This window comes from Denticeps clupeoides, chromosome 19 (assembly GCF_900700375.1).
Source record: "Denticeps clupeoides chromosome 19, fDenClu1.1, whole genome shotgun sequence".
NCBI lineage: Eukaryota > Metazoa > Chordata > Actinopteri > Clupeiformes > Denticipitidae > Denticeps > Denticeps clupeoides.
This window is the reverse complement of record NC_041725.1, coordinates 18448781-18463622: the sequence shown is the minus strand read 5'-3', so window position 1 is coordinate 18463622 and position 14842 is coordinate 18448781. Positions and strand designations below refer to the sequence as shown.

Genomic DNA, 14842 nt, shown 5'->3' with positions numbered 1-14842 from the left:
TGTAGATGCCCTCACACCTGCCTGCTGCTGTTCCTGACCAAGCTCTGCACTGGCGGCGCCCCGATCCGGCAGCTGAATCATCTTTAGGAGACGGTCTGGGTGCTTGCTGGACTTTCTTGGTCTCCCTGAATCCTTCTTCACAACACTTGAACTTCTTTCCTTGAAGTTTTTGATGATTCAGGTTGATCTTAGGAGCAGCGATATCCTCGCCTTTGAAGAACTTTTTATGCAACACAATGAAGACAATGCAGGTAACCGTGGTTAACAGAGGAAGAAGAACGATTTCAGCATCACCCTCCTTTTAAGGCCTCCAGTCTGCTCTTCTAACTCAGTCAGCAGGACAGAATCTTCTCCAGCATTGTGCTCCTCAACACTCTTTAATGAGAGGATCACGGAAATGTTCTCAGCAGGTCCTACTGTGGCAGGGCTGAAATCGGTGGAAATCGTTTTTTTTTGTTTGTTGGGGGGTTAAGTTATTTTTCATGGCAAAGAGGTGACTTTGCACTTCGTCTGATCGTGCCGTAAAAACATTGTGGAGTAAATACGCAAATTGCCATAAAAATGGAAGCATTTATGGCAATAAAATGCCATAAAATGCCATATTTGTGTCGTTCTCAAAACTTTTGTCCACGACTGTACTTCACCCCCTTTTCTGACTCTGACTTCGTGCCACGCCAGTGCACCATGCTTTGGCGCAAACGTAAAACACCGGCTCGTGCGTTCACAGGTTAAAACGTGAAACTCTCTCTCTTGCATATCCCTGCAACTGGGGGTACACACCTCGATCCACAACCTTGTTACGGCCTTGACACACGGTTCTCCACGATGCGATCATGATGTGTGGAACTGAAAACAAAAGTTCTACATTTTGGACAAGTTCGAAACACAGTTCGAGTGTTTAATCTAGTACATCGATACCGGTCACAAATTCCTCCAAAACATGGTTGAAAGTAGCTGAAACGATGACGTGTTGGTCAGACACCTCGCTGGTCGGCAAGCGTTCCGGTGTCAAGCCCTCACCGTGAAGCGGCTCGGAAGGAAGTCGTTTCGATTGAAGCCAGATTTGGTAGCTCGCGGCGTGAGCTTCCTGATGCCGACTTCTGCGAAAGTGCAGGCCTTTGTGTAGAAAGGAGGTCACCGGTGTGGCCGGCACACACACAATCAGTTACGGGTCAAATCAGATGTAGGTCGGGGTCTAAAGGTCCCGTTGAGATGATTTGTGTCCGCGAGGCGGTTCCTGGCACGGGCCGTGGAAATTCAGCTCTGCTGGCGCTAGTTAAATTAGTTCCACATACTAGTTTAACTGGATTGCGTTGCCAGTACTGGACGTGAGAGCACTCGCTTTCGTGCAAAAGTGATGTGTGCGCTCCGAACGTTCTTATTCCGATTCTCTGAAGTCAAAACACTATTTTTTTTTCTGGTATCTGGGTCATTTGCAGGCTCTTCAGATTAAAATAAAAAATTCGAGCAGGCAGGCCCTCGTTTTATCTTCATTTATATCAGCAGTTGGGTTGAATTACAGCAGCCTGCGAGTTCTGACCAAGTTGGCGCCACTAGAAGCCACTTTACATTTGGGAATCGGCCCACTTTCAGGTCATTTGCTTCACTTGCGTCTTCTGTCTCCTGCTGCGACGTGATAAACAGGCTGCATCTGTCTTCTTTAGTCATCAATTGTCTGTTAATATTTCCCTTAAGACAAAACCAAAAAAAAAAGAGTCAATTTATGTTTTATTTGCTTTACTTGTTTTTCAATTCCACAGGGCAATTTATTACATTACAGCACAATATGTCTTTAGTTATTGCTAATTGAAATAGTACTGGTTCAAGTTTTTTAATAATGTGAAAGGGGTATTTTTATTTTGTAATTTACTCCAAAATTGTAAACTTTCATATGTGCTATATTAATGTATTGTTGCATAAATCCTAAATTATATGGTCAATATTGAATGAGGCTGAAGGTTATCCTCATTTTCATGTGCAAGTATGCAAACTGTCTGTAATTTCCTGCAAATTTCTGGATTGTCCCTTGATTTTTTTGTTTTAATCATAGCATCAGTTCAATGTCTGACGTATGGCAGTAGTGTGTTTTAATTTTTATTTCATAAAAAAAAAAAAAAAATCCATTTTCTAAAATTAAAATTTGCAATGTGTCAGATTTGCAGTTCCCACTTTGTTAAATGTACATTCTTAAATGCATGATAGTGTGTGGTCAGACGAAGGCGGATATTGAGCAGGACCGATTTGGTAGGTGGAGGTTAGTTGTGAATTGACTGCTGAACAGGGATTATGAAGGCAGTCGTGTGTGTGTGTGTGTGTGTGTGTGTGTGAGGAGGGGTCTTCGTGGCCCGGCAGCCTTGCGTTTTGTATACTTGACTTTATCGATTTCTCCTTATGCCGGCAAAAAGAGCAGTAATTATGAGCCTAGACCAGCTCATTGATTTGACTCGCCATTGGAGACTTCACACTGACAAATCATTACTTCTGCTCCCCGGGGCTCCGCCAGTTAACCAGAGTTTGTGTTGTAACTTGCTTAACCGAGCGCCGATCTATATTTAATTCACTCAGCAGAAAAACAACTTTCCATGGCCGACAAGGACTCCTATTGAATGCATTCAGAGAGGCAAGTGCATTGAAGGCCTTAGTCTTTGTGGTGATGACTGTGAATCAAGTGAAATGCAAGGATGCATTACAGCGGGACAGAGATGGTGAGAGGGGGGGGGGAGAAATTAGTGACAGGAAATTCAAAGGCGGAACGCGGAGCGGCGTGACAAAGAGGAGGGGGAGAAAAGTTGGCGGCGTTTCGATAGAAACAAGCGCCGCTTTGGGCTTCTTGGTAAACAGAGCGCAGCTGCTATTTCGAGTGATGGGAGCTCCACCTTGTCGCAACAATTCCTTAAAAGAGGAGCAGTTTAATGTCAACAGTGTTTTCTCCAGCTGCCGATACACGAGGGGGAGACCCTCCCACTGCTGAGACGTCTACGGAGGAGCAAAGAAAGGAGCTTCACCCGATCCACCGGGTTGGCTTTGTGCGGCGATATTTGCCTGGTGCCACAGTGATGCTCTGCCTGGTAACCCAGGGATCACGGTGCAGCAGAGCGGGGCTTTGTGAGTTTTATCTCTCCTGCCGTGTTTCCAGTAATATCGTAATATCAATAAGTAAACACTCAATCTGCACACACAGTGAGGCGAAGACCACTTCTCTCCTAGCAAAACATCAAGGAGAGACTGCTGAGGACTGGGGTAAAGTCATTTTCTCTGATGAAGCCCCTTTCCGATTGTTTGGGGCCTCTGGAAGAGAAGCACTGATGGTACGGAAAAGAATTCCAGGCTTGGGACAACAGAAAAAAAGGCCAGCACTGCAAATATTGACTCTTTGCATAAACTCAACGATCAACAATTGTCAATAAAAGCCTGTAAAACCTATAAAGCGCTTGTAATTATACCTCAGTACACCACAGTAACAACTGACAAAAAGATCTAAAACCCCTGAAGCAGCAAACTGTGAAAACCAGTATTTGTGTCATTTTCAAAACCTTTGGCCATGACTGTACACACATGCCAAATATGGTAATTACACAGTAATAAATACTTATTACAGTTTTGAAACCCTTCAAATTGTAGCGTGATGCATTACTCCTGGTTCTCTAGTACTGATTTCCTGTGTTTTTATGTCTCGCACTGTGATTTATATTGCCTTGAGAATCTCATTACCCTTTACATACTGTCAAGTGTCCCTCTTGTCTCATCGTAATGTTTGCTTCATTGAATTATGTTGCTAAGAAAAAAAAAAAAAAAAATGTCAATTAAAAATGTGAAACTTGACCCCCATCCTTCAACACACGGACCCCTGGAATTAGTCTACAGATGGTGTGGTGTGTAGCGGGGACGCACCTCTTTCTTATAAGGCTGAGCGTGTTCAGAATTGACCATGTCACCGTGACAGGCCGAACGCCGCGACTCAAATCTAATTAGCCCTGGAGAAATCGTGGATTAGCACTCGGGGGGGGGGGGTTTTTGAAAGCCTCCTTCCCTCGGCAACAAGACACTTGACAGGTTAACGCCGACAGAAAATCCAAATTGGTTTGGCACGAACACAGTGTCAGACATTAATTGGGTGACATTACAGATTTAATTTTGACCAATTAGTGCGTACTCGGCCCGCACCTTCTTTTATTTTTTTTAATTTAATCTACTGATCGAGCCTAATGGAGATGCCTGGTGTAGCTCGTGTTCGGATCTTTATTCTGGTTACAGAATCAAGTGCCGGAGCCTGAAGGACGGATTATAAATAAGCAGGCAAGACCCTCCGCCGACTCGAACACCCGAGAATCGGGGCTCGATCATCGCGAAGCTGCCCCGACAGCGACGACCTCCCACCGGCTCGGCTAATGGTCGCGGGCGCTGGGCGTAACCAGGACCCCGACACTGACGCCTGGTATTAATGCAGGCAGGCCGGGGCTATTGTGCACGCTTAGCGCTGGATTTCGTCACCCCTTTTTTTTGGGGAGGGAGGGGAGGGTTCCTGTCCAAATCGCCCCGTGCAGGCACGTACACCGAGCGGGGATATTAGGTTAAGTGTCTCGGTTTCTTTTCCCGCCAGCGGTCTATAATTAGACACCTCTTACACCCGCTCTTACAGCGAAATCAGGCGCTTCTTCCCCCTCGCCGCGGTGAATGATGGGTCCTTTAAAGCGCCTTGGCACCTCCGAGTCACCTCGGATAAACAATCACGGTAATTAATTACTCTTCCTGGGCCCACGCCGCTGCCGGGACGGAGAGGCCTTCTTTACGGGGACGAGTCCCAGCCATTTAATTGGGGTTTGTGTGCGTCTTTGTAAGCGCCCCTGTATCTACCAGCAAAATGACTGGTGGAATTAGAGCGGAAGGCTTTGATCTGCGGTAAGATTTTCTGGATAGCGGGGAACTTAAATATTTAAAACTCCTCCGCAGTGGCATTCTTTGATCTGGCGGGCTGATTAACGGGGGCCGCGATTGAAAGCCGGCTAAAACGAACGCGGGAGAGACGGCCCACCGTAATTGCGAGTTGTCGGCGCGAACGACGGGTAAATTACACATTATAAAGTAAGAGGGTAAACAATTCATTTAAATCGTCTTCGCTCCCCACCCTCCTTCCGCGAAATCGAGGGAGACAAAGACTTCAAACGGCAAATCCCATGCACTCCATTACCGGCAGAATGACACCTTGCATGAGAAATTACTATTATTTTTTGGTGAAAGTAGCTTTCATGGTGAAATGAATGCCGCCTCCTGTTTAATGTTCATCTCTTATTTATTTATTTATTTATTTATTTGCTTTGAGGGAACGTAGTCACTTCAGCGGCACTTCAAACACCGCGACAGTCCAGACTTGCCTTGTGGACGCTGGACGTGGCGCCGAAAGGATCTGACAAATGTTAAAACCTCTTAACATGCCCACCTTACCGCCATTCCGTGTCTCTACTCCACACAGGGACTGCATTAATAGAAAGTAGGTGGTGAATAATAAAGAGGAGCTGTCGGTGGTGCGGGTAGCTGGGCTGTTCGGTGGGTGCAGACGTCACTGCCGCTGGCCAAAACTACCGGATACTCAGAAACGTCTGAGTAAAAGTGAATCGGGAGAGTTCGGACAGTTCGCTTATTGGTGATAGTAATTTTTATCCGAAAAAAAAAAAAAAGTGATCGTCATTGTGATACACAGCAGCTCAGCACACGGTGCACACAGTGAAACGTGTCCGCTGTATTTAACCATCACCCTTGGTGAGCAGTGGGCGACCATGACAGGCGCCCGGGGAGCAGTGTGTGGGGATGGTGCTTTGCTCGGTGGGATTCGAACCGTCATCTCCGGGTGCTGAAAGACCGCAAGCGCTGCTGTTAATGATGAAGTTCAACTCGGAACAACACTTCGGCGGTCTGACGCAGCGGTTCAGGCCATCCAGGCCCCACGGATCGGCTGGGAACTACAGAAAACTACGCAGCCCCGAGTCTGGTGTCGTGCTGCGGCGGCATTTTAAACCCGGCTGGTAATGGAGGTGTCAAGACCAAGAAGCATCTCGCACGTTTATAATAAAAACCTCCGCAGCAAGGCCGCCTTATTAAGATTATTAAGGCCGAGACGCGTGGCTCCTCTGTTCTGCGAGGTGATCTCCCGTCCCCGCCGTGTTCGGGACGTTTCCGGGCGAGTTGACACGCCCCTTTTCCTGCCGTTAGAGCACGTTTAGCTGCGCGAAGCTTCATCTCACTTTACGCTAACAGCGGACAATATGCTGGCGAGCATTGTTGGCCTTTTTCGCCACGCACTTCTACTTCAATAATTGCGCGCGGTGTGATGTTTGCTGTAAATGAATGTTTAAATTCATAAGCGCGCTCGCAGGAATAAAGTAAACGTGTCGGGTCGATCGGCGCACTGCCTCGTGTAGCCGGCCTGTAAATGGCTGATTAAATTAGGCCGAGCGCGGCCCGCGTACAATACCGCGCTTTCATCAGCTTATAAATATTCAGCGCGTAGATTGCGCCGCAGAAACAAACGCCAGACACGGCGGTGCGGTTGTTTTTTTTTCGTGTGACATGAATGTTTCATCACATGCTAAATGCGGTAGGAGCCGCCCCTCGCCGCCGGCGCGGCCCGAATCGGAGCTGACTGCTCACTATTCGGCAGGAAAAAGGCTTCATTAGCCCGAATCGAACCCGGAACGCCCCGCGCTGGCGGTGGCTGGGTCGGGCTGCTCTCCATGGTAACGGGCAGGTCTTCTCAACCTGACGGGCGATGCGCCGGGCCACAAAACGCCTGTCTTAACGGCGGGTCGGCGTTTAAAACTGCCGTGGCAACGGAGAGAGAGAGAGAGAGAGAGAGAGAGAGAGAGAGAGAGAAAAGAAGCGAGCGAGAAGAAGCACCTGCTCGCGAGGGGCCGGGATCAATGAAGAGGTTCCTTCAACCTGAAGGCCACGCGAGGCTCTTATTGACCCCTGGATCGATGGCGGCCGAGCGCGAGTCCGACTGACTGGGCAAAGCCCTCGACGGCGGCCCCCGGGCTGCGGGGGCAAAACTCATTGATCGCAGGAACGACAAATATCGGTGGGGGGTGTCAATCTGTGTTTATTTATGCCCCCGCGAGTGGAGGAGGGGGCGCAGTGAGTGGCAGGCGGGCGCGAATTTTCGGCACCGTGTCACCGTGTCGGTGGGACCCTGGCTTCAGACGGAAAGCCGCCGCCACCAGCTGCCGGACCCGTGTCGTGCGCGGCCGGTATTATTCACCCAAAACTGTCCTGTAAGGCAGGGATCAGAAATAGAATGTGAAATATCAATGATGAGATTTTACCTTTTTTTTCCTGATTGTGTTTAAATTATCGCCCCTGATTTTTGACCTCCATTTTCCTGCTCTGTTATTTGCCCCCTTGTTTTGTCCGAGTTTGTGATGTCATGCAGTCATTTTGGTACTTTTTACTTCTTTTAAAGAGTATTAATGTTGCTTTGCTTGTCACCTCCTATCGAAATAATTTTTTTAAAATGATAACTCGTTTCTCCTTTTAAGTGGTGCATTGTTTCTGTTTTTCTGGGACAAATTTTTACCACAAATGACGACTTTGACAAAAATAATGAATGCACTCACAGCATTTGGCCGACGCCGTTATGCATTACTCCCAGTGACAGTCCCCGTGTCACCAGCTTTGGGAGTGAGTGACTTGCCTCGGTGGCTCCGAGTTGGTGTGAGAAGCCGCATTCCGGCGATGCAGAATTACTTTAATGCTTTTCGCTATATTATATGCGGCAATGCTGGCATCGCGCCGCCGTGACCCCGGGAAAGCGTGCTGTCACCGCGATGTTGTTGTTTTTTTTGTCACCGACCGCTGACCCATGGCCACAGAGGACGAATAAAAAAAAAAAAATCAAAGTTACACGTGCAACAGCACGGAGGCCGGCTGCTGAGCGAGGCCCATGAGCATTGCAGGCCAGGTGTAAATGTGTTCTTCTTGTCAGGGAGTCGAACCCCGGCCCCCCCACCCTCTCTCCGCACCCCCCCCACCGTGCCTGTCTCGTCAATACTCCTCCCGGAGACGGCAGGCCTGGCTGACAGGTCCCATCAAGTCATCGTGGCCCCTTAAAGAATCTCTGCTCGGCGCTAATCAAAAAAAACCCGTCTCTCTGCTAAATAAACCGCGAAAAAAAAAAAAAAAAAAACTCTCCACCCGCCGCCGGACGCGGCCATGCCGGCTGATTAATCGGCAGGTTTGCTTGTATCGATTTGCATATTTAAATAGGTTTATTTTGGTCGCAGCGGGGAAGGACGAGGGATAAAGGAGGACAGCGGGGATGAGTAACAGTGTGCTTTAATGACGAGAGCCGCAGTAAGGCACGGTGGCGGGCGGGGTACGGATGGGACGAGGCCTGCCAGAAGGTATCAGTGCCACGTTCCCGGGCCTGTTATGTCAGCCACCGTGGCGCGATGCTAAGTGGCTAGCCGAGATGGCACCGCGGTGGGGAAAAAGCGCCGTCTTTAACGCGGGGTGGCAGCTGGCTCTTTAAAAAAAAACCCTCTCCATCCTACACACACACACACACACACACACACAGCCGTCACCCACCGCGCACCACTCAGTAATGCAGCGTACCGTTAAATCACCCAGAAACCTCTCTGAGAGATCGGAGCCGACGGCGGCCGATCGCCTGACGGGCGGGGCGCGGCCGGCTGTGATTAGTGGCGGGAACGCCGCCGTCGGTGATTATAGGCCGGTGACGGATCGCGGATGAGATGGAGGGGAGCTGGAGAGAGAGAGGAGAAAGTGCCGCTTTTTTTGGGGGGGCTTTTTTTTTTTTTTTTTTTTTTTGATACGCCACCTTTTGTCACAAAGCAGCTTTACTTTGGAGAAGCCGAGCCTGAACACCCAGGAGCGAGCCTCGGGTGACAGTGGCAAGGGAAATCTCGCCGGCTAAAAGTGAGAAACCTTGAGCAAATCCCAGTTTAAAGGGAGAAGCCCATCTGCCTGTGGCTGGAACCAGCCGATGGTTCTGGTGTGTAGAGACCGAGAATCTGTCAAGATATTTCACCGCGGCGGTACAATAATGAGCGGATCCAAGCGAATGGGCCCGGGCAGACTCTGCATTCGTATTCTGAGCCTCATTCAATCAAACCGCACTCACATTTTTTATCAATAAGCGTTCCTATTGTTATGGTCGCTATTCTGTGATTAATAACGTCACGTTGGTCCTATAAAACAGACGCATGCTTGGCCATATCTATTTGTTTAAACCTATTAGCATGAAGCCTTCACGTGTTAATTACCGATTACACAGCCACTTATAGGTGATAAATTACCTGTGAAGAACACTGAAGAAACACACTAAGAGAGCTTTGTGCTCTAAGAAATGTGGACTAATTCATAAATATATGCTAGGTGTCCGTCTTGAGGCTCTTGTGGACAGAAGATGCCTGTTGGCATCTTCATTTATCATATAATATCCACACATTTTAAAATAATGTTGGTGCCTTATGTCCGGTGTGGCGGAGAATATAGATATCATTTGAATCATGTATTTCGATGACTTGACTTTGGACGTGTGGGTGAGGTATATATATATTTTTTTTTACGATTTTTTGCTCAACACCTCACACGCTCTGATGCAAGATGAGCAACATTCCACCAAGTTCGAGCAAAAGATGCACACACTATGCAACAAAAAAGAGAAGCTTTTCTTTCTTTTAGAAATGTGTTCTTGAGTGAGAACCCTCGGGCTCGGGTCAAGCAAATATAAATCTCATCGTCATCGGTTTAAGAAAGATGGAAGTTAATGTTTTTTAATAGGAATTTTTGTGGATGTCCAAGCCACCACCTGGGAGACAAGTTCATCAGTTCTCCTGAGCAAGAGGCCGGAGGACGGCAGACGTCACATATTTCACCTTTCCCGGGCCCCAAAGTGGGAAGTGTTCGCGGTAAGGACGGGGTGGGCGGGGGGAGTGGAGCGGAGGAGGTGGAAGTGACAAAGATGAAGGTGACAATATTTCACACCTGGGGAGAAATGGTTTTGATAGCCTTCCCGCTTGTTTCTCAGCTGTGACGAGAGACGCGGAGCGGACCTGCTGCACCCGCAAGAGGCAACAACGGACCCCCCGCCCCCTCCCCAAAACGGCAGCACCGAACCGCACTCCGGGGGCCAATGTCTCAGCCTGCAGTGGACCCTCGCGCGGAGCAAATGTCTGCCATTTGGACACGTCAAAGACACAATTAGGAGACCCTGGGGCCAGGCTTGTCTCTGCTTGCACCGGTCTCCGAAGGTTTGGAAATAATGGCCATGGCAGCAATATCTCAGCCTCTCTCCTCTCCCCGCTCACAGACAGGCGTATGTAACACGTCCACGCGCTCGTCCCCCCCGCCTCCGTTCCTCTAAGATGGCCGTCTGACGGCTGCACGGCCCGTGACTTCCTCAGATACGCGGCATGATTAAAAATATAAAACTTCCCTCTGCTGCCGCATCTCACCTCGGCAAATGGGGCAGCGGTGGCCTAGCGGTTAAGGAAGTGGCCTCGTAATCAGAAGGATGCCGGTTCGAATCCCGATCCACCAAGGTGCCACTGAGCAAAGCACCGTCCCCACACACTGCTCCCCGGGCGCCTGTCATGGTGCCCACTGCTCACTCAGGGTGATGGGTTAAATGCAGAGGACAAATTTCACTGTGTGCACCGTGTGCTGTGCTGCTGCTGTGTATCACAAGTGACAAATCACTTCACGTTCACGTTCTTTCAAAGCGACTCTTTGCTGCACGTGTCACAACACACCACACGTGTCAACACTCGTGGCTAATGTACGCCGCGTGACCGGAGAGACGGTGTTTCCATGTTCGCCGCATTTCGGATGCGGAATGAGTGGAGATGCGCGTTCTCGCTCGTTTTCACGGCGCTCTGCAGCCTGTTGGAGATGCACCCGGCCCGCCGCCGGCGCTGCTCCGGCATTTTCTCTCGTGTGCCAGCGGAATCAATAAAAACCTCGCGCGTAATAAGGCGAAGAGAATTAAAAACCGGCCTCTCCCACCGTCCTCCCGAGGCAAAATGTGAAGGTCCCCCCCCCCGTTCTGACAGGTATGCAGAAGACCCGCCATCGCCGTGGCCAGGGGGCGTCCCCCCTGCCGGCTGGCTGGCAGAGATCTGGGACCGGCACGCAACCGGATGGGATTAGGCAGCGCCGGATCCCGGTCTTTGTTTCTCAAGGCCTCAGAAGCCCCGTTGGCTAATTAAAACAGTAGCTGTCGAGTCGGAGGCCCGGTTTAATTCAGCCGACCTCGTGCCGCGCCCCGGCTCCGCGCCGGGATCGAGCGGAGGTCGCCGCATCAGGACCGCGTCGGGGGAGAGCGCCTGGCCGCCGCGTCGGGAGGGTAGAGGCCCGTGTTCGGCGGGGGTCCCGGCGGACCGGGCATTAGGATGAAGGGGCCTGATGCTGTTGACCTAGCCCCGGGGTGCATGTGTCACCGCCACGGCCATCAACGCCACCCCCACCCCGCCAGAGCATTTGCACTTCAAACGCCGGCGCCGGGCGGCCTCTGAGGTGCCTGTGATGGTGGATTCAGGCCGAGCCGCAGGAGGCCCTGCTGAATAAAACAGGACAGATGACAGAGGCGGCGATCGACTGTCTTCATCTCCACCGCCGATTCGTAATCCACCGCCGCCGAGGTGCGTGTCACACTCGATCAGGGTTTTAATTCGATAATAGTGACGGCGGCCGAAATCTGAAAACGGTGGACCATGCTGACGATGCAAAATATGCAATGGTCATTAAATAAGACTATTCTCCACGGGTTGATATGGTCGCCTATTAACTACCATAATCAAAAATAAAGAAATGGATGGCAAAATGTCATATTAAGCAGACCAAACTCTAACGGCACATACATAATAAATGAAATAGGTATTTAAAGAGTGGCCCACGTGACGTCAATCGGCATCCATCAACCTCTTTCTGCTGACCGGAGTCCGTCAGGCCGCGGTTCAGATCGCATTGCATCGGCACCCGCGAAACATCCACGCCATGTCAGCAAATTCGAGATCTATTTTTTAAAAGCAAAGCATGTCGTTATGCGTTTAAATAAAAGATCGGGGGATTTAGGCGAGTCTCAGATTTTGTCTATGAAATAAATATAAATGCATTAGGGGGAGTGTGGGGCAAATGCGACCCTATAAATAGGCGCTTGAGTAGTCGGAATGCATTTATGTTGTTTAATATCCACATTTGTCACATTTTCTGCCCTAAAGTAAAGGGCCGTTTCAATTTTTAATGGTAGGTTTTTGCAAGATCAAAGCATTCTATCATGGAATTCATTTTTAAATGCGGTCTACAAGCTGCAAAAGACTGACATTAGTGGGCATAAATGGAACAGTGGGGGATTTGGACCTGCGGAACGGGCCGGTAAGTTTCGTATCTGAAACTAACCAATCCTGGCGACCGACTGACCGCCTCCTTCGCCACAATGGCGGCAGGGCACCGCTGCCCGCACGCCGGAGCACCGCGGTTCTGGGGGTGACCCCAGCTTGGGGTCACCGTGCGAGCCTCCGTGCACTTTGGTGAAATGTCCTCGATCAATTATTTAGCCGTGCTATTGTTTTCCCTGGCAAACATGTCCTCTACCTGCAAGTGAAGTATCAGCGGGCGGAGCCACCAGGGAGCGAGGCCTGTCTGGCTGTCAGCTCGCGGCTCCGAGCTGCGCTAAGTGTTAGATGCGCTCTTCTCCTCCCCCCTCCTCCTCTTTCATACCACTGCTGTTTATTCCATCATTTATTTATCCGGTTATTCTGTTATTTATGCGATGAAGTGTGGCAGTCGATGGGATGCTCTGTAGGTGCCGGACGTATCTGCTTTCCAAATCACGGCCCTTTAATTCCCGAAAATCCGCCACTGTTCGGCTGATGGGTTCCATCATGTCGCTTATTTTATGGCCTTTGGTGCAGACAGTACCAGAAACACAACCGCGAAGACCATTAGAATTCCGTATCTACGTCAAACAGCAGCTCGCGTGGACGTCCACTGTAAATAACGCAGGCTCGCCAAGAAAAACCGCCGAGCGAGCGAGGCTGGACCAATCGGCTTCGCGCGTTCGCATCCGGCACGCCAGTCACTTCCGGCGACTCTCCGCTCAGAACCGACGGGCAAGTAAAGGTGTCCGAAATGAGGGGAGCTCCGCCGGACTGAGAGGAGATGCTCGGCGAGGTGCGAGGCGGGAAGACGAGGCCGAACGCGCCGCATGGCTGCAGGCTGACGCTGGTGGGGGGAAGAAACACGCCGAATGTTTTCATCAGATAACCGGAAGTTGCTTTGTTGGTTTTGTGGCACAATAAACCGTTTTACGAAACATACCTTTACTTAACTTTACTTTACTTTACTTTACTTTACTTTACTTTACTGTACTTTACTTTACTTTACATGGCAGACACTTTTATCCAAAGTGACTTACAAGAGGACGACACCAGCAATTCTCATTTGGTTTCTATAGATTTTGAGTTACAAAACTAAGAGGCCTGATAAGGCCCAACTTGTCAGGAATAGAACATGCTGGGAATTGTTACGTGCTACACAAATTTTTAATTATTTTTTAGTTTATTTTTTTTGTGAGTGTGTGTGCATGTGTGTGTGTGTTGGACTCATCTGAAATACTTTTTGAACAAGTGGGTTTTCAGCTGCTTCTTAAAGGCGGTGGTAGTCTTGGCTAGTCGAATGGAGCAGGACAAGTTGTCCCACCAGCCAGGGACAACGAAGGAGAACAGAGTCGATTGGGACCGGAGACCCCGTGAAGAGGGAATTTTCAGTCTCGTTTGGTGTGCGGATCTGAGAGGGCGTGCAGGAGTGTATCTGGCTAGTAGTGTGTTGGTGTAAGAGGGAGAACTTCCATTTACAGCCCTGTAGGCAGCATCAAGGATTTAAACTGGATGCGAGCAGCTACCGGGAGCCGGTGGAGAGAGGCGAGGAGAGGCGGGACGTAACCTGCATGCATATTAGTCATTTCTTTCTTTAATTGCACGCTCATGCCCACCGGCACATCGCAATCGCTTACAAATGTCATGCTGTCGAAGAAAGAGGAAACCAGGCATTTAATGGCGGCGGCTTCGGATCGCCGTCGCATCATATCACGCGTTATTACCGCGCCTAGTTTATTTTTTTTTTGCTTTTCGCTCCAAAAACCAGAGCACACGAACAGCCACCAGCAAGTCAGCGCTCATGTCAGTCAGTCGCCAATCACTGACCGGCGCAGCTCCCGACGCGGAGCGCGGCGCGCCAGCCAACGGCCACGGGGCCCGGCCGCGCCAGCGTGCGCTCACGTGATGGCGCCCGCCAGGCTAATGCAGGCGCTGGGCCTGGACGGTGTGGAGGAGGCGGAGGGCGTGGGGGGCAGGGTAGGGAGAAGCCTGCCTGGCTTCTCCATCATTTCTTGTAAAAGGTCAGTCCGGAGTCGGGGCGAACTGCAGATGCGCCGAACAGCAGGGTATTTTCCGCTGCCATGGCCAGCTAAGGAGGCTCCCCTTAAAACGCATCTGCTAGTAAACATTTCGGCCCGACGCCGGGTCGCCTCTCCCGTCTGGGCGCGACGCGGCCGAGCGTGAACGATCTACCTGCACAGGGCCCGCGGACCGCTGCCTCGTTCACTCACTCGCCACGCTTGGCCTCTTCCCGGCGCTGACGTGCCGGATTCCACTCCTCTCCAGCGTGCTCCGCCTGGAACGTCACGTCATGGCAGTAGCCCTTACTACGTGCCATATTTCATCATACAGTTTTGCACACTTCGAAGCCCGTGCAACAGTGAATGTAAATCCTGTGAACTTAAAATGGGCTTTTTTTATTAATACGATACCGTTTGAACGTTTTTATG

The 14842-nt window shown here is 50.2% G+C and overlaps 1 protein-coding gene across 1 annotated transcript in view; it reads right to left on the bottom strand.

Annotated features, from left to right (window-relative positions):
• Positions 1-391: 391 nt before the first annotated feature.
• lrrc8db (leucine rich repeat containing 8 VRAC subunit Db) overlaps positions 392-14842 on the bottom strand; it is a 78023-nt gene continuing 63572 nt past the window's right edge. Inside the window, exon 3 of the mRNA XM_028962721.1 lies at positions 392-1689. The gene's annotated coding sequence lies outside the window, so the exon portion shown is untranslated. The remainder of the gene's footprint in view (positions 1690-14842) is intronic.